The sequence below is a fragment of the Sphaeramia orbicularis genome, chromosome 5 (assembly GCF_902148855.1).
Source record: "Sphaeramia orbicularis chromosome 5, fSphaOr1.1, whole genome shotgun sequence".
NCBI lineage: Eukaryota > Metazoa > Chordata > Actinopteri > Kurtiformes > Apogonidae > Sphaeramia > Sphaeramia orbicularis.
In genome coordinates, this window is record NC_043961.1 from 49,317,259 (window position 1) to 49,342,266 (window position 25,008).

Here is a 25,008-nt window from a genome sequence, read left to right on the forward strand (position 1 = left end):
CAATTGGCACCAAGATCTCCGGTTCACAACCCTAACCCTCAGTGCGTGGTATTTGAGTATTGATTCAGCTTGGACAGGGGGCTAATAACAAGCTTATAATGCATACAAATTACACGCCAATTAAAAGCGGCGTGTCATGATATCACGCTGCAGAGATCAATCACAGCTATTTCATCATCAATCCCCTAATAATCTTATGTCTTGGGATGTAAACGTTATCTTTTTAAACACCCATGTACACAGCTCTCTCATTAATGCACCTCCACTTGTTACACATCAAATGAAAGTTAACAAACTCGTCTTTCTGAATATATAAACCATTCCGAAGTGCAACTGCAACACCACATACACAAAAGGTTGTTTTCCAGAAAAGCAAAATGTGAGTAATTTGGCTTTGCTTACTTTTGAAGGCTGTCTGCAAATCAAACATCCATCCATCCCAAAAAATGTGGTGTGGTTTTCCTCGTAACAGTCGAGCAAATATAAAACCAGTAAAGAGATTGACAGACTAATTTGTTACCTTTTGATTGACACCTAACTTGGCCAACCTAAAGCGTCCCAGAGGTGACTGATAGGAGGGATAGCCAACCAACTGTCAGAGACAGGTGACTGGTCACACCCAGCTCACACTTCTGGTGTTTGTCAGTAGAGAGATGAGCGATTTTATAAATGAAGCTTCAGCCTACTCCTTTTAAGTATGATTGTACAAATTAATTATTTAATCAGTAAAGTTTGTATTATAAATTTTTGTTCTCATGGAGTGATTTGTTGGATCTGTGGACTGGATGGACCTGTGAATTGTATTTGTTCTTCAGACTGCAATAAATAAATGCAACATTTTCATCTGACTAGCCATTCCATTCTGTGCGTTAGGTTGTAAAGATGGTGGCAACAACAAAAAAGTTATGTGACTGACCCCCATGATTAGCTGGCATCACTGTACAGTTGCTCACTTTTCTGCTATAGTAGTGCTGGTCCAGGCCCAGTAGTGGTGCTGGTGCTTAGGCAGTTCTTCTTGGAGGCCTCCAAAGTGGTTTTCATTCCCATTGTCCAGGAGTCATCAGCCTTATTACCGCCACCAAGGAGGTTGTGTTTTCATTGGGATTTGTCTGTTTGCCTGTTTGTTTGTTTGTTTGTTTGTTTGTTAGCAAGATAACTTAAAAAGTTATGGACGGATTTTCAGGAAATTTTCAGGAAATGTTAAAGGACAAAATTATTCCATTTGGGTGGTGATCGGGGTGGGGGGTGGGGGGGGGTGATCTGCCTTGGTGGAGGTCTGCGCTCTCTGAGTGCTTTTCTAGTTTTGGTAACTACAGTTGATACTGACCCAACAACACTGATATTTAGAAAATTACTACTTGGAGATTACAGCTTTTTTTCTTAATTTCAATGAGGATAGACCAAATATTAAACACTCCAGTGATCCACAGTAATGATACATACACTGAGTGGCAACCAGTACAACACAGATGGCAAAATTGGGCCCAATCCCAATTCACCCCTTGGCCCTCCCCCTTACCCCTACCCCTTGGCCCTTGCACTTGGCACTACCCCTTGAAACAGAGTTGCAGGGGATAGGGGTTGAAATGTTCCCCTACAAAATGGGACAACCCTTCCAGACCTGTTACGTCATCAGCAGTCACTGATGTCGCTATAAACAGATGCAACAATTCTGTTTATGACAGAATTCCCCAATGCCATCAGCAGCTGTAACTATCTCTGTCACATGGGTTTTGGGCATCTTTTTGCAGCTATCAACTGCAAATTGCAGAAATGCGATCTATTATCATTGAAACGGTATTAAACAGATGATCAAATGATTAAGTTATTTACGATGGAAGTACATACATTTCTGTGTTTCTTTCATCACACTGCTGCACTTTTTTAGTGTGTTTACCTCCGTTTTGCTGATGATTTAAACAGAATTATGGGAAATTTCTCATACCCCTCCGTTTGTAGTATGGTCCTGAAAAATCTCCGTTTCAAGGGCCAAATAGCCCTTCCCCTTAGCCCTTCCCCTCTGACTCATCGAGAATCGGGGCACCCATACCCCTTCATGTTAATGCGCAAAATGGAGGGGGAGGGCCAAGGGGTGAATTGGGATTGGGCCTAGGACTTTAAATCCATATTTAAGTGATCCTCAGCACAGTGAACATGCATTCACCTTCATCATAAAATCATATCTGCAGCACATTCCAGATGCATAGCGGTGAGAGAAAACCAGAATATTCAGTATCACACAATTACCTCCCAGTCTCATCCGGCCATTATGTTTTTGCCCTTTATTTTTAACAGTGTAGCTGGACATGCTAATGGAATGCACTTTGGCTTCAGGTCACCTATTACCTAAGAGTCTCTGTGCAACTCATCTACATGTGCAAGCTATAGAAAAGATAGTATCTGGAGAAGAAATGAAAGTCATTCTCACCTCTTACTAGCATTTTGAATAACGAGAGTGGGACCTCATCATTCATAATGACACTGATCATCTATAACGGTTTCAGATATGATAAAAAATACCAAGCTGATGTAGAAATGCCCTCTTTTCCAATTCTGATTTCTATGGATCCACTGGCTTTAACCTTGAACAGTGTGAGATAATAGGTTTGTCATTGGAAACCTTCCTCCTTCCCACATAAAGAACCTTTTAAAAGAGATATATCGCTGGCGTCTTGCTGATGAAGTCTGCAGTGTTTTGGGATTATACCTCGATTCATTCTCATTTACTTTCTTGCGGGGCTCTAATTTGAATGACCCTGACAGCATCATTAAAGCAGAGGTTATCAACGCTGGGTTTCGATGAGATCTGTCCTTAAGTGTTGAGAAGTGGTCACCTTTTTCACTTCCACTCACCTGGTTAAAGTCTTCTTTACAAGCTTATCGGACCCAGAAACCTCGACTGGTGAAATACTCTATGGGGACTTGTATCAGCAACCTAAATAAAAAGTGCTTTTTCTTCCCACTTTTGCATAAGAAAAGATTGATATAGATGGCAAAATTTGAAAATAAAACTTTTGTTAAATGTTTTACACTTGGTAAGGTAATGTTTGCCTTTAAAAAGGCATTAAAGGGAGATGGAGGCATTTTTCTTAGTAAGTTATTTATTAGCTGTTTGTACACAAAAAAAGAAGCTATTTCTGGTGTCACCTTGGCTATTCACATAAAATGCAAAACACTACTATTAGTAGAGGCAGCTGGTAGTTTCTCTCACTCTTTTTCTTATGTTTATTACAGCCATGCATAAGATGTAGCCTCATACCACCACCTTCTGTTGAAACTCCAAAGCGACTGATGGAAACTGTCTTAATTGCCTTTTCCCCTTCTTTTACGACATTTCAGAGGTTTGGTTCTAATACAGTGGTACTGCAACCACCACACCTCCTGCTTACTATTTCTTCTTGCTATTTGTAAATTATCAAATTTATTTAGATTCAGATATTTAGATTTTAGTCTCCTTTTTTCATCTGGTGAAATTGTCTGTTGAAAACTATATTTTCTGAACTACCATTCAATTTCCTGCCAGTGCAGTTGCTTTATGAAAGGTCTGATTTGGGATGTAGAGGTTTTGCAAATAAATTATTTTCACCGAAAATTGCAAGTTTCATAGCTATTTTGGGATATTTATAACCAAGGAAAGTATAAGCACTTTTGTCTGTTTGGTTTACTCTGCATGAAGAGTCAGATGAAGAGAAGCTTCACATTACACAGGGTACGCATTGCAAATTACAGGCTGTGTGGGTTGGAAATTTGTTTAAGTCAAGATCACAATTCCCATGACAAGTTATATTATTCAAGGAAAGTGAACACTGAGGAATACAGCTAAGACAGAATAAAACTTCGCCAAAGAATCTGACTTGGAGAGTAGAGAGATTTTATCTGGTACAAAGGCCAAGATTTCTGTGTTATAAGGTAATTACAGAGTCTGGTGTGTCCAATTTTAATTGCATAAATAAGGCATATTTTACTGTTGTTTACTTAGAAGTAGCTCTTCCATAGCCTTTGGTGCCATGTGGCTTTTACCCCCATTCTTCTTACACAGACACAAAGACCACGAAGTAAGCAAAACACTCAAAGACAGTAAGAAAAAGCTGAGACACATGAGAACATAAGAGAAGATGTTTTAGTTTAGTTTTTTTTTTTTTTTTTTTTCCCAGTCTCCAGAATAAAATGTTTCTACCATATGCTTCTGCAAACCCCACATATGTATGATTTCAACACAAACTTGGTTTTCTACTTTTTGTATTTCTTTACTGACTCTGTTAACTTTGCAGGTTTAAGCTATTATTTTGTTTGTTTGTGGTAAGGAAAAGATTGTAACTTGATTTAAACCATGTTGGGGTTTTCCTTTAGGTTCAGGCTCCATGTATTTTATAGTATTTCTTTGCTGATGTCATTGCAATAAGTAGACATTGATATTTTACACTGAGTTATTTACATTGAATATTTAGACTTTACTTGGGTATAGTCATATCACTGAAACATCTCTGTGGTATTTACAACAAAATTTTAAGATTAATTCTTAGAGGATATCTCATTCATCTCACATCTGACTTTTGCACAGAGGAAATGCACCTCTAGTGACCAGGCCAATAATAATAATAATAATAATAATAATAATAATAATAATAATAATAATAATAATAATAATTATTATTATTATTATTATTATTATTATTATTATTATTGGGCGACACGGTGGTGCAGTGGTTAGCACTCGTGCCTCACAGCAAGAAGGTCCTGGGTTCGATTCCAACACCAGTCGACGGGGGGTGGGACCTTTCTGTGTGGAGTTTGCATGTTCTCCCCGTGTCTGCGTGGGTTCTCTCCGGGTACTCCGGCTTCCTCCCACCATCCAAAGACATGCACCAATAGGTTAATTGGTTAATCTAAATTGCCCATAGGTGTGAATGTGAGAGTGATTGTTTGTCTCTATATGTCAGCCCTGTGATGAACTGGCGAAATGTCCAGGGTGTACCCTGCCTTCACCCCTATGTAGCTGGGATAGGCTCCAAGCGACCCCCGTGATCCTAGTGAGGATAAAGCGGGTTCAGAAAATGAATGAATGAATGATTATTATTATTATTATTATTATTATTATTATTATCATTATTATTATTAAGTTTTTGCTCAGTGACAATGAAGAACAAACTTGCTAACAGTTCATATGATTGTTATTTTGGGGGGATTTCTCATCTGAAAAACCCCTTGGGCTGTGTAAACTATACAGCTGCAATTTATATCTCCATATTTCCAGAAAAGAATAGCTGAGATAATGCTTTTCTGGGGTTTGCAGAAACATATGACAGCATGTGATAGTAATGGCAGGGTTGTGTTTCACTTCAACAATAATCACAATGTTTGTTCATCATTTTCAGCATTCATATACATATGAACGTGTGTTTCTCAGTATACCCATTTACTGTGTCACTAGAAAGAATGAATTATCTGTGATTGAATTTTTTTCCACTGATATAACACACTGCATGACACATACCAAATGAACTGAACAAGTACACAAGTATGACTCTGGCATACTAAATTACCATTTTAATGCAAACCTGATTTATGACTGTATAGATTTAATTCAGATAGCCAAGAAACAACAATACAGCAGTTAAATGTGACTTTTATTTGTCTTTTTTTTTGGTTTTTTTTTTTTGAGCAAAGATTATTGTAGTATTGTGCACCATGTCATCATTATTCCTGTTGTATGACCTAAACACGGATGCTCCATTTTAATGGCAAATGGAAATTAATTAAATTAATTTCAATCCTTTCCCATCATTATTATCTTCGTGTATTTCATTGGCTCAAAATGAAATGCTCCCTGTTCGTGCTTGACACATGACAGGAATTTATTTTTTCAATGTGGAAGATCTTGATGATACTCTTTGGGTCAACTTTAATGAGTACAAATCTCACAACAGTTGATCCCTTTGCACGGTCTGTGTCTTTTTGTTATTTTGTTTTTCTTTCTTTCTTTTTGCCATAATGTCTGATACTTCTGTACTATAAGAAAATAAATGTGAGTATATATTCCCTCAGTATGGGGACAAAGCTCATATATCACACCGCCAATGAATTCATGATTAAAGCCTAAGGATATGGTGATTAATCTGATTTTAATTACTCAATCATCCTTATCTGAAGAGGTGTTTAATGTCTACATTTTTTACCTTTGGCTGAAGGAGACTTATCTTTGCATTTTCCAAGAGGATAAAATTGGACCACAGCATGGGCATATGAAGCACGAGAAAGTCTAATAAAAGCAACATATTACTGAACTATTTTGCCCAGTTTTAGCAAAGGCTAAAACTATTGTTTTACATTATAAACAGTGTTGGGAGTAATGTGTTACAAAAGTAATGCATTACAGTAACGGACTACTTTTTGCTGTAATGCAGTAGTGTAAGGCATAACTAATCAGTTTTCAGTAATATTTTACTCAGTACATGTTCAATAGTGCTTGTGTTACAACACACTTTTTGCCCATAATGTAATCCTTCTATATAATGCACGTTCTGTGTCCGTCCGATGTCTGCTCGATGTTGCAGCACGGGAGGGTGTTTGGGTACAATGCTGCTTTTGCACCAGAGGAGGGCGTTTTGGCACCGCGGGTACAATGCTGCTAGTTACTCAAATGAAAGAAAAAAAAAAAAACATAAACAGTAAGACCATGAGACCTTAAGGGGGCGGACTCTGTTTGAACATGTAAAATGTTGAAAAAAAAAACGCAAGCGTTCAAGCTGAGATTTGACTGAACTATCGGTCCACATGTATTTTGTAAATTTATGAGTCCCATTGTTGAGTCCTATTGTTTGAATGGGGGGTGGGGGGGTATCTACTGCGCACACGTCACTTATGGCAAGATCTGTATGTAACTCAAAAGTAATACAAGAGTCATGTAACACATTACAGTAATATTCTAAGGTAAGGAATTACTTTTAAATAACAGTAACAAGCAATCTGTAATGTATTACAGCTTGGAAGTAACTTGCACAACACTGATCATAAATATTTAGACATTTAGAGGGAAGTACAGATACAAAATATAAAGTTAATAATTGTATATTCACCAGTAAATACTAAGCTGGAAAGAAGGTATTTTAGTTGCCTGTAAGCTTCCCTGTGATTATTCCACAGGGTTAGGGTCTGTCATGTTGTGGCATGAACAGCAGCAGAAGTTGTGATATTTTGTTTGTTGTAAGCATGACTGTGGTAAAATGGTTCAGCAACATATCCTGAAGCTCATATGTTAGGTTCCACCCTTCCAGTACATCACATTTGATGGGCACATGTAACATGTCTAGACCACAGTCATGAAGTGAATAGAATTACTGGGATGTGGGATGGTGGCACAAAGTCCTTGTTTGGTTCCCAGTTGGACTAATACCTGTTTGCTGGTTGTTTCCAGATCCTCCAGTTTCACCCACCATCTAAAACAGGAATAGGTTAATTCTTCTGTCAGTGCCTTTGACCACAGTACTGATGAGGGTGTTGGCTCCCAAGCTCCTTCAGTGGCAGCTCATGTGCTACGTGTTAATGCTAATGCTGAGTGCTGTGTGTATTCGGATGGTCAAAATGCAGAGACCCAATTTCCCGAAGAGGATAGTAAAGTGAGTTAGCCTTAATCTTTGGAGGCCAAATTGAATGGATTTGGACACAAGATCAGAGCTGCAGGAGCTTAAGAGGTGTTGGTTGAATTAATGCTTAAGGCAAGTGCACGGACAAGTTAAACTTCTCCAAACATTTGTGTGAACAAAATCATTTGATGTTGTTAGAGGTAGGATAGGAGAGCTTGGAAAAATGGTTCAAGCAAGCTACATTTTGAAAATACACAATTTAAAAGTCTAAACCCCTTTCTTGAGACTTCTCCCCAAAGCCATGCCTTCAGAGTACTGGAAGGTGCAATGTTGTTCCCGAGGGTTCACAAGCACCGCACAGCATCAATTCGCGCCTACACCCTCCCGGTCCGTGGATCCATGTGTACCTCATTCATTCTCCTCCATCCCCCACCCACCTACCCACACACACTCACTTACAATTCACCCCTCTTCCACGGATGCATACCTCTGAATTCAGGTCTGTATATCAGTATATTAAATTAGAAGTTGGACTTTTCACTTCTTTTGATACATGTGCTAAGTAATCTCAGGCGAGTAAGAACAGCTGATTGCCGTAAAACTGATGTCAGGCTAACAGTCCACTAAAGTTTGCTTTGAACGCTGTAAAATCTGTGCATTTCACTATTATGTTTGTCGGCAGAACAGCCCAAACTCATACCTATCTGGCTAACGTTACATTCCCTAGTGATTTATGTTACTGACAAAAGAGTTTGCGGGTGAACTTTCCATCCTAAAATAGCTAATATAGCCAAGCTCTGGCTCCGTTTCCTGATTCGTGGACTAAGAGGGGTTTGCGCAGAGGGGGGAGGGACAAATGACAGTTGAGTTTGATATTATATACATATCACCATTCAATCATTTTGATGGGCAGGTTAAAATGATTGGATTGTGTTTTTTTCAGTCCTGTCCATTCCACAGGTGAATAAATATTTTTATTTTTGTGTTACAGCATTCAATTAATTGGTTGCAATCGGGGTGTGAAGGGGATTTTAAAAAATATAGTAAAAAAAATCCTCCAGGAAAACATCTCCTACCCCACCTTTAATGTGATTTATTAATGATGACTTCAATAAAGCTGTCTGTCAGGAGAAACAAAAAACAGTTGACTACATATAAGCTCTGAAAGTCAAATACAGCAGGTGAGCGTACTGCCATGCTGCTCAAACAGTACTACAATTTCTAAAATATTGTTAATGGAACAATAACTTAAAGCTGGGCCATGAGAATACTTCCAAGTAAAATTACTCCTGGAAAAACAAAATCACATTTTTGCACTCAGCATCTAGTGGCCAACATCAGTGTACACTTATGTATTGGCTTCAAGGTCTGAAATATTTTAAGTTTACAGTTCAAATTCTCTCAGTTTTTCCAATGTAGAATGTTATAACTAGGGACGCCCCAATATGACTTTTTTCCAGACCGAGTACAAGTACTTACATTTGAGTACTTGCCGATACCGAGTACTGATATAAGTACTTAACAATACCATTACAGTTCTTAGTTACTTTTGTAAATGTGCTTTATTGTCGTTGTCATTAGTCTGACTGGAACAAAATTCTGCTACTGACATTAAATGCATTGGAATGAGCATTTCTCAATCAATCCACCAGAGGACACCACTCTAAATTAACCACACGGGCCGAATCCTATGAAGAAAAGTAAAGTTTTTTGAGAAGAAGAAAGTCACTAATAGTAAACATGGAAACAACAGAGGTAACACTAATGTGGATACTAATGTTGATATTGATGAGGGTAGTTGTCTTAAAGGTCCCATATTATGCTATTTTTCAGTCACGTCATATAGGTCTCAGAAGCCCAAAAACATAGTATTTAAGTTTGTTCGCCCCAAAATCATCCTTTGTTCGGAGTTTCAGCGGTCAAAAAAGTCACTCTCACCAGCCCTCCTCAGAACAGGCTGTTTCTGGGCCTGCTTCCGGGTATGCAAATGAACGCATCTGTCCACGCCCACTCCCCCTCCCCTCTCTGGGAGAGGACGCGGCTTACGCTAGCAGTACTACGCGCTAATGTTGACTGTCTGAAATGCCCCTCTCTCGTCTGCAATACACATGTCTCAGACAGAACGTCTTTCCAAACACTGGCTTTCTTTGCCTTGAGGCGTGATTGAGCCCCGACGGAAAACGGTTCGTGGACCTGACACGGAAAGACGCCTGCCGCCACGAATGCAGGCAGCTACTAACAAGCTTGATGCTAACTACACTGATGCCAACCACAAAAGGCCCATATTCAAAGTAGTTATGTTGAATGTCTCTTGATATTATCAGCTCTTGCATGTTAACGGGGACGCAAACGTTAGCAGCAGTAACCGAGCTATGTTAGCTGCCATGCTAACGTTAGACATACACATCAACAGCCACCAGCTTATCCGTAATGTAGGGTTATGCAGTAAAGATACAAAAAAATGATAAGAACTTACATCTCCCACACTTGTACTTGGGTCACGAAGCGTTGGTACTGCATCCTTCTTGATTCGGAGTCTTTGTGCTAAGCCGGAGCTGTATGGGCCCATGTTAAAAAAACACTTGTCCGTGAAATGCCAGGCACACACATACAAGCGTTTGGGAATGTTGTTTGGTACATGACCATCAAAGATAGAATCCAGCCACTTTTTTCGGAGAGGCTCAGAAGTGGGGAGCAAAAATAAACTATCGTGTTGGTGTGTGCAGCCAGCAACACCACAACTTGCGTGTCTCGCCTTCGCCATGTTTGTTGTCCAAGAGGTACTTTGCCAGGGTGGGGCTCACCTTTTCATGCAGGGTGGGGGCACAGTCAGGGGGAGGAGTTAAATCCGCTTATGTTGTCATAAGCGGACCCAACTCAAACTCGGCCGTTTGAGCAGGCATTTTCACAAAATGTGGTGTAGCAAGGCAGGGAGGAAACAGACAGTTTTCAAATTCAAACCTCATAATGAGGCTACTGCAACACACACTACTATAAGAAAACTTTCACAAAGTGAGATTTGCATAATATGGGACCTTTAACCCTATTCAGGATAATCAGGGTCTGAACGGACCCTGTGGATGAAAAAACATTCCCTGAGACCCTGAGATATGGGACTTACAGACTACTTTGATCCAAATTATCTACAGCTTATCTAAAAGTAGACAATCCATGCTTTCAGTTGAGCTACCGATCATAAAATTGGACTTCAAATAAATTTTTGGTTATTTTTTTTGAAAAACGGTCCATTTTGACCCTGGTTATCCAGTAACATAAGTTTTTTGGTTATCCTGAATAAGGTTAAATATATCAGCAGTGTTTCTCTAACTCACGCAGTCGCTCTTTGAAAAGATCCGCTACCTCCTCAGTTCCCGGTGGTATTCCTCATCTGGGTATGCATCCGTGAGCACCTGGAAAAGGGATGGAATGTACGCAGAGGACGGATAGAATGCTCTGTCCGTATCCATCTGTGTCTTTAACGTTACTTGCAGTGAGCGTTACTTTTGTCACCGTTATTTATGTTGAAAAATCTCCACACTGCTGACATTACTCCTCCACCGCGTACCTGCTGCACTTAACTGCGAATGTCACGCTGCCGTAAGTGGTATTGGTGCTGTTGTATCGAAGTACTTCTACAAGTACGAGTACAAGTACACACGCTGAGTATCGTACCCGATACCCGACACTGGTATCGGTATCGGTATCGGTGCATCCCTACACTGTAAAAAAAAATCCTGTTGTTTTTATGAAAAAAAAAAAAACTGTCAGCTGTGGTTTCCAGAACAATACTGTAAAAAACACATCCAAATGTAAACATATTTATGGAGTAACATGTAGATTTAACATTTTAAACATGTAGATTTAACACTGGATTTAAATGGTAAATGGACTGCACTTATTTAGCACATTTTCTCCACCTTCATGGTGTCCAAAGCACTTTCCAAATCCACCAGGTCCGACTGGGAACAATTTGGGGCTCAGTGTCTTCCATGTAAACTTTGACATATGGACAATTGGAGCCAGGATTCGAACCACCAACATTTTGGTTATTGGACGAGCCACTCTACCAACTCTAAGAACCCATTAATTTACAAATTTAAAATGTTACATTTTTAAATGTTTACTTTTTTATAACTTTTTATTTAAAAAAAAAAAAAGCAAATATGCTGTTATTTCAACAATAAAACAATAGAAATACAGAATTTCTACATACAAATCCAGTTTTGTTCACATACTCTTCCTGTAAGAACTACAGCTATATTTGATTTAATCATTAACACAAAAATATTTTCAAATAAATAACTTTGGATTTTATTCTCACTTACAGTTTTTTTATGTTGCAATTTTACAAGTTTTTGGTGTTAATTCTACAGTCATTTTTTACAGTGTAGTTATAAGTATAAAGTACCCCTTGTGAATTAACTAGAGCAACTTAATTCTTCCTTTCTTTTCTTTACTTTAGAATTTCTTGTTTAGTGATGTAATATTAATATTTCTCCTTCTGTTCATTTTCCTGCCTTGTTTTGCGTGTCTTATTCTAATATGTCATTTCTATATAATCCTAAAGTGCTTGTAACAGTGATTATATAGTCTAGTAATGAAGTTGTATTTGTGAATCCTATGTCATGTTCACAAGATAATTAGCTTCCATGTCCTCCTTTAAATGTGTTAGGAAGACCCTGAAACACTGTTACTTTAGTCAATGACATATAAGCCCACAACACTGTGGATTAGTTACACTACTTTTGTTTTCCATTGCTAATACTGACACCCATAAACAAAGGCTCGCCAGATTAAACTCACAAAAAGACAAATCCTATAAGACTGTTTAGTGTCATTAATCTGAAACAGCCTCCACAGAGAAAATCTGTGTAGAGGAGGAGCAACATTTAAAATGGCATGTGTTTAAAGATGAAATTTAAGGAAGGAGAGAAAAAAAATGCATGAAGTTATATCTGTGCTCTTGTCTGGCATATAAAGCTGACTGAGGCTAGGCCAACTTCTTTAAAGTTCATTCTGACACTGATGAAAGCGAAAGGCTGACAACCATGTCTCATCTCTTCCACTGAGTGATTCATTACAATCTGTAAAAGTATCACTCAAGATGAGCCTTCAACTCTTTCCTAGTTTAAGGTCATACATCTCTTGTTTGTAGGCAGTAGCGTGGGGTCAATTTAGAACAGACTGAGCTTTATGATAACATTATAGGCTCATTTGCCACTCTTACTTTAAGGATAATTTGCATTTTTCAGGCAGCCAAGAAGTCGTTTTTGTTTATGGTTTGATTTAAAGTCATGGAAATGTATAGTTACTGCGAGGTAATGATAGTGATGACGAGTACAGAAACCACTGCTGAATGATGCTGGAAGAAAGGATGCTAACAGCACTATTAGGTGTCAGCAATTTGTTATCCAGCCACCTGCTACAACCTCCTTCCTAAGAAGTCCACATGAGAGGGGAAACATTACTCACATATCTACAAGAGGTGGTTGACATGAAAGCATGGAAATATTTCATTTTAAGCTTTTGAACAAGAAACCTATGGTGCTGTTCTCCTGCTTCAAAGTTTGTTGACTCACATTTTTGCTTCTTAACTTTTAATAGAAAGCCTTTTAGACACTACCAGAGGCAGGGCAGTGTTTTCTGTCTATGTAGAAATGTCTGCTTGCACATGCAGACATTGTTTTATTAATATGATCGCACTACAACTTAGAAAACCTCTCTCCACTCCTTGTTAAGACACTCAGTCATTATTGACATAAACCCCTCTGAGCTCAGCCCTGTTTACCATCGTACATTATTAAAAGTGTATTAAACACAGTTCAAGGCCTGAGTAGAAGGGACCTGAAGTATAACCCCTTTTCTCTAAAGAGAAATAGGTTATAACACAATGAGAAATGGCACTAGCAATCAAATTACTCTTAATGTCATTTTAAAGGATAATACGTGGATTAACATACAAGGAATGTCATTGATTCCTACTGCATAACTTATTTTGAAAATAATAATTACCCAGTCTGTATGGGAGGCATAAAGTTTATTTTTTCTTTACTTGGATGTCAGTCTCGCTCTGGTAAATGGTAATTTCTCTGCATATACTGAGGAAATTGGATAAAATTAAGATAAACAGTATCTAGATACGAATTTAACTTTTTCCTGACACAAATCATGAGGGTATTATGCAAACCATTGTCTGTCTGTGTAGCTTGCACTGCTACTCCCTCTGAGTATCAACAACCCAGACTTAATTTATATGCAACTTTCGGCTAAATACTGCATACATATATTCACAATTTCAATGGATTGCCTTAAGCTTTGATTATGGGAAGTGTCGTGGTTTATTTCTATCCAGAATTACATTAGGATCTTGTGTTCCTGATGGAGAGTCAGACCATGTGTAAAGTCGTCCCAAGCACATACCAAAGACTCTCAGTGGGGTTCAGGTCTGGACTCATGCTTAGGTCTCATGCTCCCTGAACCGCTCTTTTACAGTTTGAACCTGATGAATCTTAGTATTGTGATCTTGTCATCTTGGTAACTGTAGCTGCTTTTCCATTGCCGCTCAAATTGCACGAATATAACTTGTGCATAAAAATGTACGAAATGGAAAAACGACAATTTCGCCATAAGTCTCATTTTTGCGCTGGCAAGAGGTGGTTTTTCAGGTGTAGCGCAATTGGTATATCATGCAAAACTGCAATGGAAAGACCTTTTTACGCAACTAGAGTCACATAAATTTTAAAAAAAAATTATCAGGATGTTGATGGATGTTACAACAAGCGAAGAAGAAGAGTTTTAAAAGAAACATGGTGTGGTATGTATGGACACACCAGGAAACTGAATCATTTTTCTAATTTAGTACGGGATAGAGGGGTAATATATCCTACTATAATGCACGTTCTGTGTCCGGCATCCGTCCGATCGATGTCCCGATGTTGCAGCACAGGAGGGCGTTTGTACGGGTTTTCGTCAGCTTTCACAGGCCCAATCGCCGCCAAACTCGCCAAATGAATAGAAACAATACCTGACTATCTACTAGGCACGCTTTTATGTCCATTTTCAGATGTTGTGAGGTATGCTGGGTGCTTTTAGCCTCTCATGCTATCGTACAATGGCACCACGGGTACAATGCCGCTAGTAATAATAATGAATATATCTGTAAATCAACACGATATTTATGTTTGTCGCCATGTTTATGTAATGACTTCTCGTGTCATCTCGCGATAATAAATAAACAAATCCTCGTATTTGTGATTTAATGGAAAAACTGACATTACGCACTTCTATTTTTTCAACATCTAATAAATATCTGTAAAAGTTTTGCGCAGATGTCCAATGGAAAAACGACTTGTGTCATCAGAGAAGAAAAAGTACACTGGTGTTCTATCCTGGTTATTCAGTATATTCAGACGTGACCAAATGAATCAACCCCAGATCTTTACACTGCCCCCACAGGCTTGTACTGTAGGCACTAGGCATGATGGGTAAGTGCTTCACCACTCCTCTCCACCTCTCCTCTCACCTTGATGCACCCATTACTTTAGAACAGGGTTGATCTAGACCAGTGGTTCTTAACCTGGGTTCGACTGAACCCTAGGGGTTCGGTGAGTCAGTCTCAGAGGTTCGGTGGAGGTCAAGACACACACTTGACTCATTAGTCGGGTGTGTGTGTCGGGCTAGGTCCATGTATGTAAACAAACGGCTGCGGAGACTCTTTCTCTGATTGACATCCAATATACGCGGTGTATTATTGTTGCTTATAGCACTACAACACACCCGGAAGTGTTTATAATCTCTTCCACTCGTTTGACAATGAATTATTTGAGTATTTTCCACATCGTTATGACTTTTGCTACTTCCCGTTAACCACGGAGGCAGCCATGTGTAGCATTTGTTTACATTTTTCGGTCACCGCACTGGTCAGTTACAATCATGTGACAACCGATGCACCGTCGCGGATGGAGAAATCGTATTACGCTAAAGCCAAGCTAGTGCCGTAATAAAACAACGATCACAAAAATACTGAAGGAGTATAACGAGAGCTTGTTTTTTTGATACACTACAAACAATTATCTTTTTTTTATGTCAAAATTGCGTGGTTCGGAAAGTTTGGAGCGAGATGAAATGAAAACTGGGTTGACCTGACGGCCCTCACATACATATACATAACAGCAGAAGTCACACTGATTTGCAGTAAATATTCATTATTATTGTAGCCTGATGGAAATTAGGTGATGGATGTGTGTTAAAATGTTAAAAATGATAAATAGTATAAATACAATAAGTTCATTATTGGAAAACATAAGGTTAAAAATTAAAACCATTTCAGTGTGGTAGTACTAAAAAAGGTCATGTCTTTGTGAAAAGGTATGTCATTTGTTGTGAGTTCATGCACTGTATTGGTTTTGTTCTTTGAACACAGTGATGTTAATGCATGGTTCATTTTGTGCACCAGTAAAACATATGCCGGTGTCTTGAATTAGAAAAAAATCATATTATATTTTTTAATAAAGAAGGGTTCGGTGAATGCACATATGAAACTGGTGGGGTTCAGTACCTCCAACAAGGTTACGAACCACTGATCTAGACTCATCAGACCACATGACCTTTTTCCAATGAAATACAGTCCACTCTTTATTCTCTCTATCAAAGTGATCGTTGTTTAACCCTTTCATGCATGAATTATGAGAAGCTTAATCAAGATTTTTTTTCTGAGTGTCTTTATTCCTCTTTAGGCAAAAAAAGCAAAAAAACAAACAAACAAACAAATAAACAATGTGATTTAATTTTTTTTATGAACCTATTTTTCAAGAAGTTACAAAAATGTCCACTCAGCTGGACACCATGCGTTTCAATTTTGAAGCGACATACTGTGTGAAAATTATGAAATAAAACATTTTTCATGCGGCTAATCTGATGTTTTCTCACATTTTAACATACTATATTATTAGTTATTACACACTCAGATAATGTGCAAAAATCAACATCTTTTTCTTTTCAAAAAATGTTAATTGCAGTCTAATAATAATTAGCAGCTGATTTATGCTCAAATATGTTAGTGCAGATCAGGTTTATCAAGAACAGGACAGCTACAGTAATGGTATGAATTGCAGTGTATGGGATGGTGCATAAGTGTCCACTGTGTAGGTTGATATGCAAGTAAAACAACAAAATCCATAAATATACACGAGAATAGCTGTAGAATAACTGTCCACTGTAATGACCACTATGCATGAAAGGGTTAAGGAATGAGAAGATACTCACTGTGTCAGTTAAAGGGATAAAGAACATGTTGTAGCTGAAACCTATTAATATCTGCAGTAATTTTCCAACAGAATGATCTAAACTCTTTGTGTTTAACCAAATAGTATAAGTATACAAGCCTATTTTTATTATTCAAGAAACCAAAATATACATGCCTTTATTTCCACGTAAAAAGCTTGCAGTATTATTTTATTGGAAATTGTGTTAATTGACATGTTTTACCATCAGCTGTGCATGCAATATGAAGGACATTTATAGCAATTCAGTTTTTTCTATTAAGTCAAAAATAATAAACCCTATGGTACAATCACCCTCTGACATAAGTAGAATGTGTATTTGAGTAGTTTTTTTTGTGCTTATAATTGTTTAAATATTGGTGCACTGTGAATAACTACACATGCATTTACACATAAAGGTGAGTTTTATAGGTTACTATGCATCATTTTCAACAATTATATACATACATACACAAAGAAAGATTTATATTTAACATATACAGGGGTTGGACAAAATAATGGAAACACCTTCACCTCAGGATGATAATGCCCCAATCCATACAGCTAGAATTGTTAAAGAATGGCATGAGGAACATTCTAATGAAGTTGAGCATCTTGTATGGCCGGCACAGTCCCCAGACCTCAACATTATTGAGCATTTATGGTCAGTTTTAGAGATTCAAGTAAGACGTCGATTTCCACCGCCATCGTCTCTAAAAGAGTTGGAGGGTATTCTAACTGAAGAATGGCTTAAAATTCCTTTGGAAACAATTCACAAGTTGTATGAATCAATACCTCAGAGAATTGAGGCTGTAATTGCCGCAAAAGGTGGACCTACACCATATTAAATTATATTTTGTTGATTTTTTAAGGTGTTTCCATTATTTTGTCCAACCCCTGTATCTTTAGTGTCCAGCCAGGGTCAAAGTGCAATATATACTTATCCGTACTGTTTCTTAGTTGGTTGACATGTTTGTCTTTATTCTGTATTTATATTTATACTTTTCTTTTCTTTGTCTTTTCCTTAAACTGTTTTGCACTATGCATTACTAGAGAGTTGTCTCTTAATTTCATTGTGCATATATATAATGACAATAAAGGCATTCTATTCTATTCTATTCTATTCTATTCTATTCTATTCTATTCTATTCTATTCTATTCTATTCTATTCTATTCATATATTGCCTCTGCCCTAGTTTTATTTGAATGTCACATTAAGGCAACTATTTTTTACATATTAAATTAATAGGCTGTAATGATTTCTCTGTGCTTTAAAGATGTATGGTACCACATCTGAGATTCTCTTAGATGTCTCTCCAAGCTGAGGGTAGCTCTCCTAATTAGATAGGTGTTTGTGTGCTGGAGGTATTGCCAATTACCGCAGTGACAAAGCACAAACATTAATAGGAGATTGACTGCAGCCAGACAGCAATGTCTGGAGCTACAAGCCCAAACAAAAACTCATGTAGACAGGTCATAAAGCCAAAGGTGAAATCCAATTAATTACTGTATATCAGTTCTGATAATGACGGTGACCAGGAATTATAATAATTTTTCACATCTTAATGAATGTGAATCTAATTAACCTGTAATGTCTCTCCTCAAATCTGCCCCTAATTAAATCTAAAGATAAACTGTCTATCAAATCAGCCTCCTCAATCAACTGATCTGGTTTAAGCTGTGTCCATATCTGATAATGGGACCAAGACTGGTATAAAATAATAATTAAGACACCATCTTGAAAGTAGAGCCCTGGGCTGTTAATACAAACATCATGATGCCCCCCCATTGGAAAAAAAAAGTTGATAATGGATAGGTGGATGAAAGAGGCTTGTGAGGCTAAGATGTGTTCTGAAAGATCTGAAGACCGCCAAATGCATAATGTTTTAAATCTTGGAGGTCTTGATTTTTTTGTGTAGGTCTTTAGGGTTCACATCACACAAGTAAGTTAAAACAGAGATTCACACACAAACCTTGACTCTCAAGGTGTACTGTTATGTACCTTATTTATCTAATGTCTACTGTGATTGATGTGCTTAAGCATTGTGCACTGAAAATGAACATGTTGCTTGAATTTTCTTGGTCTGGTGAATGGGCTATATAACAAACTAAAGACAAAATATTACACGATATTTCTGAGATTATTACACTGGCTTTTATGATTTGACCAAATGCTGTATTTGGCTGAATGGTATGGTAATACAATGAAAAGAGTGGCAAAAGGCTTAAATAGTGTGTAATTCCAAGGGACTCTGGCAGGATTCATTCTTTTAATTAAATGGTAGACTAAGCACTGAATGTCATATTGAACAATTTCTAGTTAAAATGATGAACCAACATCTTTTTATAAAAAGTAAAACTTAATAAAACAGCAAATTAAAAATCCAAGTAAACATTTATGAAGGAAGAAAATAAAATGTTTCTAACTTTTTTCTGTGTGTATTTGGTTTCAGTACATTATTATGTTTCAGTATGTAGTGTCTTCATTGTATTATATGTTTTAAAAAGGGTTTTGCTGCCCACACCATAAAGATCTGATGTGATCTGAGCGGTGCAGAATGAACTACTGAACCTTGGCAGACAGATCTAGAATGTGGATTAAAATAGGAGGGGGTTGGAGGTTAAAAGGTGTAGGAGCATATAGGATCCAAAATGTAAAAAAAAAAAAAAAAAAAAAAAAGATGCCATGTATTCAAGTTTAATTTGAAATATAATATTAAAAAAAAAAAAAAAACCTAACATATCTGCGCATAATAAGGCTTCCGTGGAAAAAGGAAGTACTATCTTTCATAAACTACTACGAATTCATTAGATATTTTGGATTAAAATAAAATATGACACCAAAACAGCACATTAAGATAATGTAAAACATCAAAATTAGTGAAAACAACAGTGTGACAAAAAGAGAAAGAGACTTATGCTGTCTCATTTTCTCCAGTCTTTGCATGTGAATGGATCCATGCGGGTCATTGGTCTTGTTTCCTCCTGGCTCGCCTGTCGAGTTGGATATATGTAAACTGGCCTTGCCTGCGGCAGCCTTTAAAGGATATCAGTTTGTTGGAGAGTGAGGGCAGGCAGGGATGCAGGCCCAGCTGAGTGAGCAGTTGTGTGGAGGGGAGGGCGGGGGCGAGGAGGAAGTGTGGCAGAGTATTAGTCTCCCAGATTGAGCACAGTCCCTCAGGTTCAAATTCCAGCGTTATGCGTGCCTGTTGACTCATGTGGACCTTTTCCAGTTGCTATTCCCCTGTCGATGGGGACATGTGACGTGTATGTGTGTGCGCTGATGCAACATGTGTGTGTAGTTCACTGCGGTGAAGGGGGAACCCAGTGTAACTGTTAGCAATTTTAGCTTTAGTAAACTAGCTTGAAGGACACTATATATCACTATAAAGTCAACCCAGTTTCCAGAAAGTGAATGTTGGAATTGTACATTTCTGCAAATACCTAGAGCCTATTTCCTATTCCAAAAATACATCATCAGCATCAGGTTTGTGTTTTTCAGTGTTATAATGTTTTAACCAGGTCACTAGAACATTTTTGGCTTTAATGAGCAGGAGGTGGTTGGGATACACAATCCAGAGAGGTTCAGATTCATGCAATAAAAATACTCCGGTAAAGGTTAGCAAAACATAAAAGGGTGGCTGAAATATTATTAAATTAATTATGAATTTCTTTATAAAATATTTGTGGTCAGACAAAAAAAGAGTTGTTATCATCTTAACTAAATTCTGCCTAACATTCAACCACAAAATATTGATATATATATATATATATATATATATATATATATATATATATATATATATATATATATATATATATACACATGATTTCGATCTAAAACTAGATTTTATAGTCAGCAAATAATTATATACTGTAGTTATAACTGGGTAATTTTCTGTTTCATAAAATTAGTGAGTAAATAAAATGAAGGTAAGATATTACACTGGAAGCATAACATTGTATATTAGCCTTTTAAGTGTTGAATATTATGGTTAACGGCCTGATCACAATCAAGGGTACCAGAAAGGGTGCACATATAGATAAAAAATAATAATGCTCTATCAAAATTTCAGACAGGCCATTTTATTTGTCTGATATTTCTCTTTTAAACTCCAAAATATTTTTGTATTATGGTGTCTACTAAAAATTTTGCAGGCTTGTCCCTGCCAAATCAGAAATTATTCAGTGTACAGACACTACAGCCTAATAGCCTCCATATTTAATGCCTACAAAGATATACAAATGTTTCAGCACTCAGGATAATCATGCATTGTTTATTGCATAGATGTCGTGTCCAAAGCATGCGTGCTGAAAAATTCCATATATTGACAGAAACAATGGTCACATCTCTGTTAGATCTTTAACTAAGTCTTTCTGGTACAGGAGTAAATAAACATTTCTGAAAAAAGTTATAACAATATATCTATAAGGCATATACGCCATATTATTGATGGAAGTATATTGGTGTACGGACACTACATGAATTTTGGTGAACAATGCGCCATTGAAAACATGCGGTTCAACGTAAACATCCATTTGCCACATTGTTACTAAATTTTCTGCAGCCAGGGAGCATACCAAAATCTGTCTAGTTGTGCATTTTTAGTCATAATAATACTTAAACAACAGGTTCCCATTCTATTATTACAATTAAAGGGCTGTAAAAGAAGGGTTTTCAGAACAAAATGGTTGATTGTCTTAAAACTGAAAATAAGAATTGATAATCAAACAGCTGTTCAACAAAAATGATCAATAAATGAAAAGCAATGTGATATGTGTATTTTGGAATAAAAAAGACACAGGTGTTGAATAGTAATTATTTATTGTGTTATAAAACATTATGTGCAATAATTTTGCTCTCTTATAACAATAAAATTCTGCACATGTTTTCACACTCATTGGGTCGCCATTTTATCATTTTTTATCTGATTTTCTTCAAATTTGGAGGATTGCAAAATCTAGTCATAAGATGGCCAAAGAAACATTTTGGGAATAGTTTTGGGGGTATCTTTTAACAATACTGATTAATAACTGATGCAAATATACTTGTGCACCTTGATTGTGATCAGGCCGTTAAGTATTTTAATTTGCACTCTTTCTACATTACCTTTTAACGATGGGGTGAACATTTCTAATCCAATACACTTATTTGTCGAATTTAACAAATGAGATACATTGATAGATTTCATGGCACCTTTGGGAACATATCACCCATCAGTATCTACTTCATTCTCCAAAGTGTGTTCAATTCAGTCAGGTTGCAAACTGTGGTCAGTCACCCGGAGTTATTTATGTGACCTTTGACCCGCTGCTTATAACGTGATGTAGAGTCATATGTTGCCTGTACTTGTGTATGTGAGTGTGATGCTCACTGCACTGTACATTATGATGCTGAATGTGTCATTGAACCTTTGACCTTTCCATCTTAAGTGTTGCTCTCTCTCAGCCGCCCGCTCTAATCCTCTAATTAGAGTTACCAAACCCTGACAGAAATCCCGTCACAATCTGCCCGCTCACAAATGGCACTCGTCTGTTTGTCACCCCTATTTCAGAGAAGTGTGAAAAACTGGAGACGTGACACATTCTCACCATCATAGTTCATCTCATCCCCTTCCTCTCTGTCTCCTTTCCTCTGTCTGTGATTAGTTGTGAAGAACAATAGATATTAAGGTGCACCTGATTGCTTTTGGAGAAAAACCTGTGGTAAAATGGCACAAAACCTCTGCTTTGAGATAATGGTGGCTTTAAACCAGGTTTTAAGATTTGTTTTGCAAACCATGGCTGTTTCTCATGGAAACACTTTGATTTATAAAACAATCAGTTGTCTCTGTTCTTTCTCGCCGAGCTAGCAGATTGTGTACGTTTTCAAGTTTCGTGCACAAAAAATTGTGTCTTTCAACAACCCTTCCGTCAAAAAAACACAGAAGACAATTGTTTGTTCCTTTATCTTATATTATGTGAAGATTTTGCCTGAGGAAAGTGTTCTGAAGAAAGAACTAAGGCCAGGCTGTGAGAGTGAACAAAAAAGGAACGATTCTCTGGCTTTTTACAATAAATCACAGCACAACTGTTGGAACAGTCAACAATAATGAACATGTCTAAGATGCAATGTCATGGCAACTGCACAGACCTCACAAGAACTGTACAAAAGCATGAATGACAGGAACAAAAGCTACAGATGAAATAAAATATTATAAATCTGTCTAAAAAATGACCTTATTCACACTGGCAGGAATTCACAGAGAACACTTATATCGCAAAAATTTCATCTGAGTATTAAATTGGACTTAAATAGTGAACACAAGTGCAAATCCACTACATGGGAATATTGGCGAATGAATGTAGTGATAAAACGTGTTCCACAATGCATCCGTGACTTTGCACTACCTTCTATCTTCGCCTACAGTTTGCCATCATCTAAGACAATTAATGTTTAAAATGAAGGACAGACAGACTGTTTTGTAGATTGATTGATTGTTTATTTCAAATATCAACATTTAAAACCAATACAAGAAAAATCCATATAAAAAACGAAAACATATGTGCGATGAAGTTCAACTTATATACTCCCGCCCCCTTACCCTATCTTTTTACCGACTCTAAATTCCCATGTCAGCTCTCATAAGTACACATAACAAATCATATACATATCAAAATAAATTCTGACTAAGCCTGCACAAAACAGAAAAATGCTATACATATTAAAAATAAACTTTGTCCATTTCATAACAGTATTACACATCAAAATAAATTCTGTCCATTTCATGGCATTAATACACATATCAAAAGTAAACTTATTGTTATATGTCAAATTGATCATACTACAACATATTTTAATTAACACTTTCATCATATTTTCTTAACATTTTGGTTTTGATTGTCCTTTTAAATGTGTTATCTGATGTAATTGCCTTCAGTTCATCATTAAAGTTGTTCCATAAGTTGATTCCTTTCACAGGGATACAGCCTTCCATTATCCTCCTCCTGAATCTTGATTTATTAAAGATGTTTCCTCCTTTTAGATCGTGTAGTGACTTTTCCTTTTTTCAAATTTGTGCTGAATGTTGACCGGTAGAGTATCTCTATTTGCTTTGAACATGATTTTTAATATGCTGTACTCTACCAGATCTTGACATTTTAATATTTCTGGTAGATGGTGCATAGACGAGTCTAAAAATGACACAAATACAGTGTAGATATGATATGAACAGCATTTAAGTACTGTTTTAGCAAACAAACCTAATGACCAGAAGAAAACGTTGCTATCGTAGGTCATCATGCAAATCATCTATTGCTGCTTCTACCATTACATGGACCAAATGAACATGATCAGTTAATGATATATTTTGCTGAAGAAGTCAGTTTTGTTTCAGTTTTCTCTTTTTGACATAACCTTTGAATGTACTCAGCGCTTTCATGAACATCTACATAATCATTCAATTAGATTAACTATGGAAAATACTTGGTGTTCACTGAAAATTACTAAATGCAGAAGGTATTGTTAAATGGCAATGGCAATAAATCAAGTAGAGAAAGTAGAGAAAAATTAATTTAGAAGGCATAAAAATCTATATTATAAAAGCCAAGTGGCCTCTGTGCATGCATGCATGTGTGTGTGTGTCTGAGGATTCACACATAATCCAAAAAGAGCTGACTGCTGCAGTTTGACATACTTATGTATTTTTGGTCAAGGAACAAACTAGCAAAGATGGCAAGTTGATAGAACCAAAATTTTGGGAGTTATTAGTCATTTTGACAATCGTGTTACAATCACATTGCTATACCCTGAAGACTTTGGCGGTGACTGCTGGACAGTTGCGGTACAGCATGCATTAATACAGAACAGCATATAAACGACCACATCTAGAACCTGTGGATCCCCACAGGTCAACGCGCCAGTTTGTCTATATTAGGAAAGGTTAAGATTGAAAATACTTCTAATAAGGATTTCTAAATGTTGATGTGTATATTGTTTAATGATTCTTTTTTATGTGATACTTTTCTGGGAGTACATCACAAATCAGTTATGCCGGTGTTTCCCAACTTTTTTTTTTGCTAAAATTAATTTGTTTTTGATCATGTAATAGTTTGCTATACTATGTTACAAATAAACATTAAGTTTAGATGACATTTAGTCTATATAATGTACATTATTATGGATG

General features: G+C 37.0%; 1 long non-coding RNA gene across 1 annotated transcript; it reads right to left on the bottom strand.

Moving 5' to 3' along the window:
* Positions 1 to 495: 495 nt before the first annotated feature.
* On the bottom strand, positions 496 to 14,972 carry LOC115420130 (uncharacterized). Its single transcript, XR_003935510.1, has 3 exons — positions 14,958 to 14,972; positions 13,312 to 13,313; positions 496 to 629 (listed from the first exon to the last, which is right to left on the bottom strand). It is a non-coding gene; the product is annotated as an uncharacterized LOC115420130 (long non-coding RNA).
* Between the last annotated feature and the right edge of the window lie 10,036 nt (positions 14,973 to 25,008).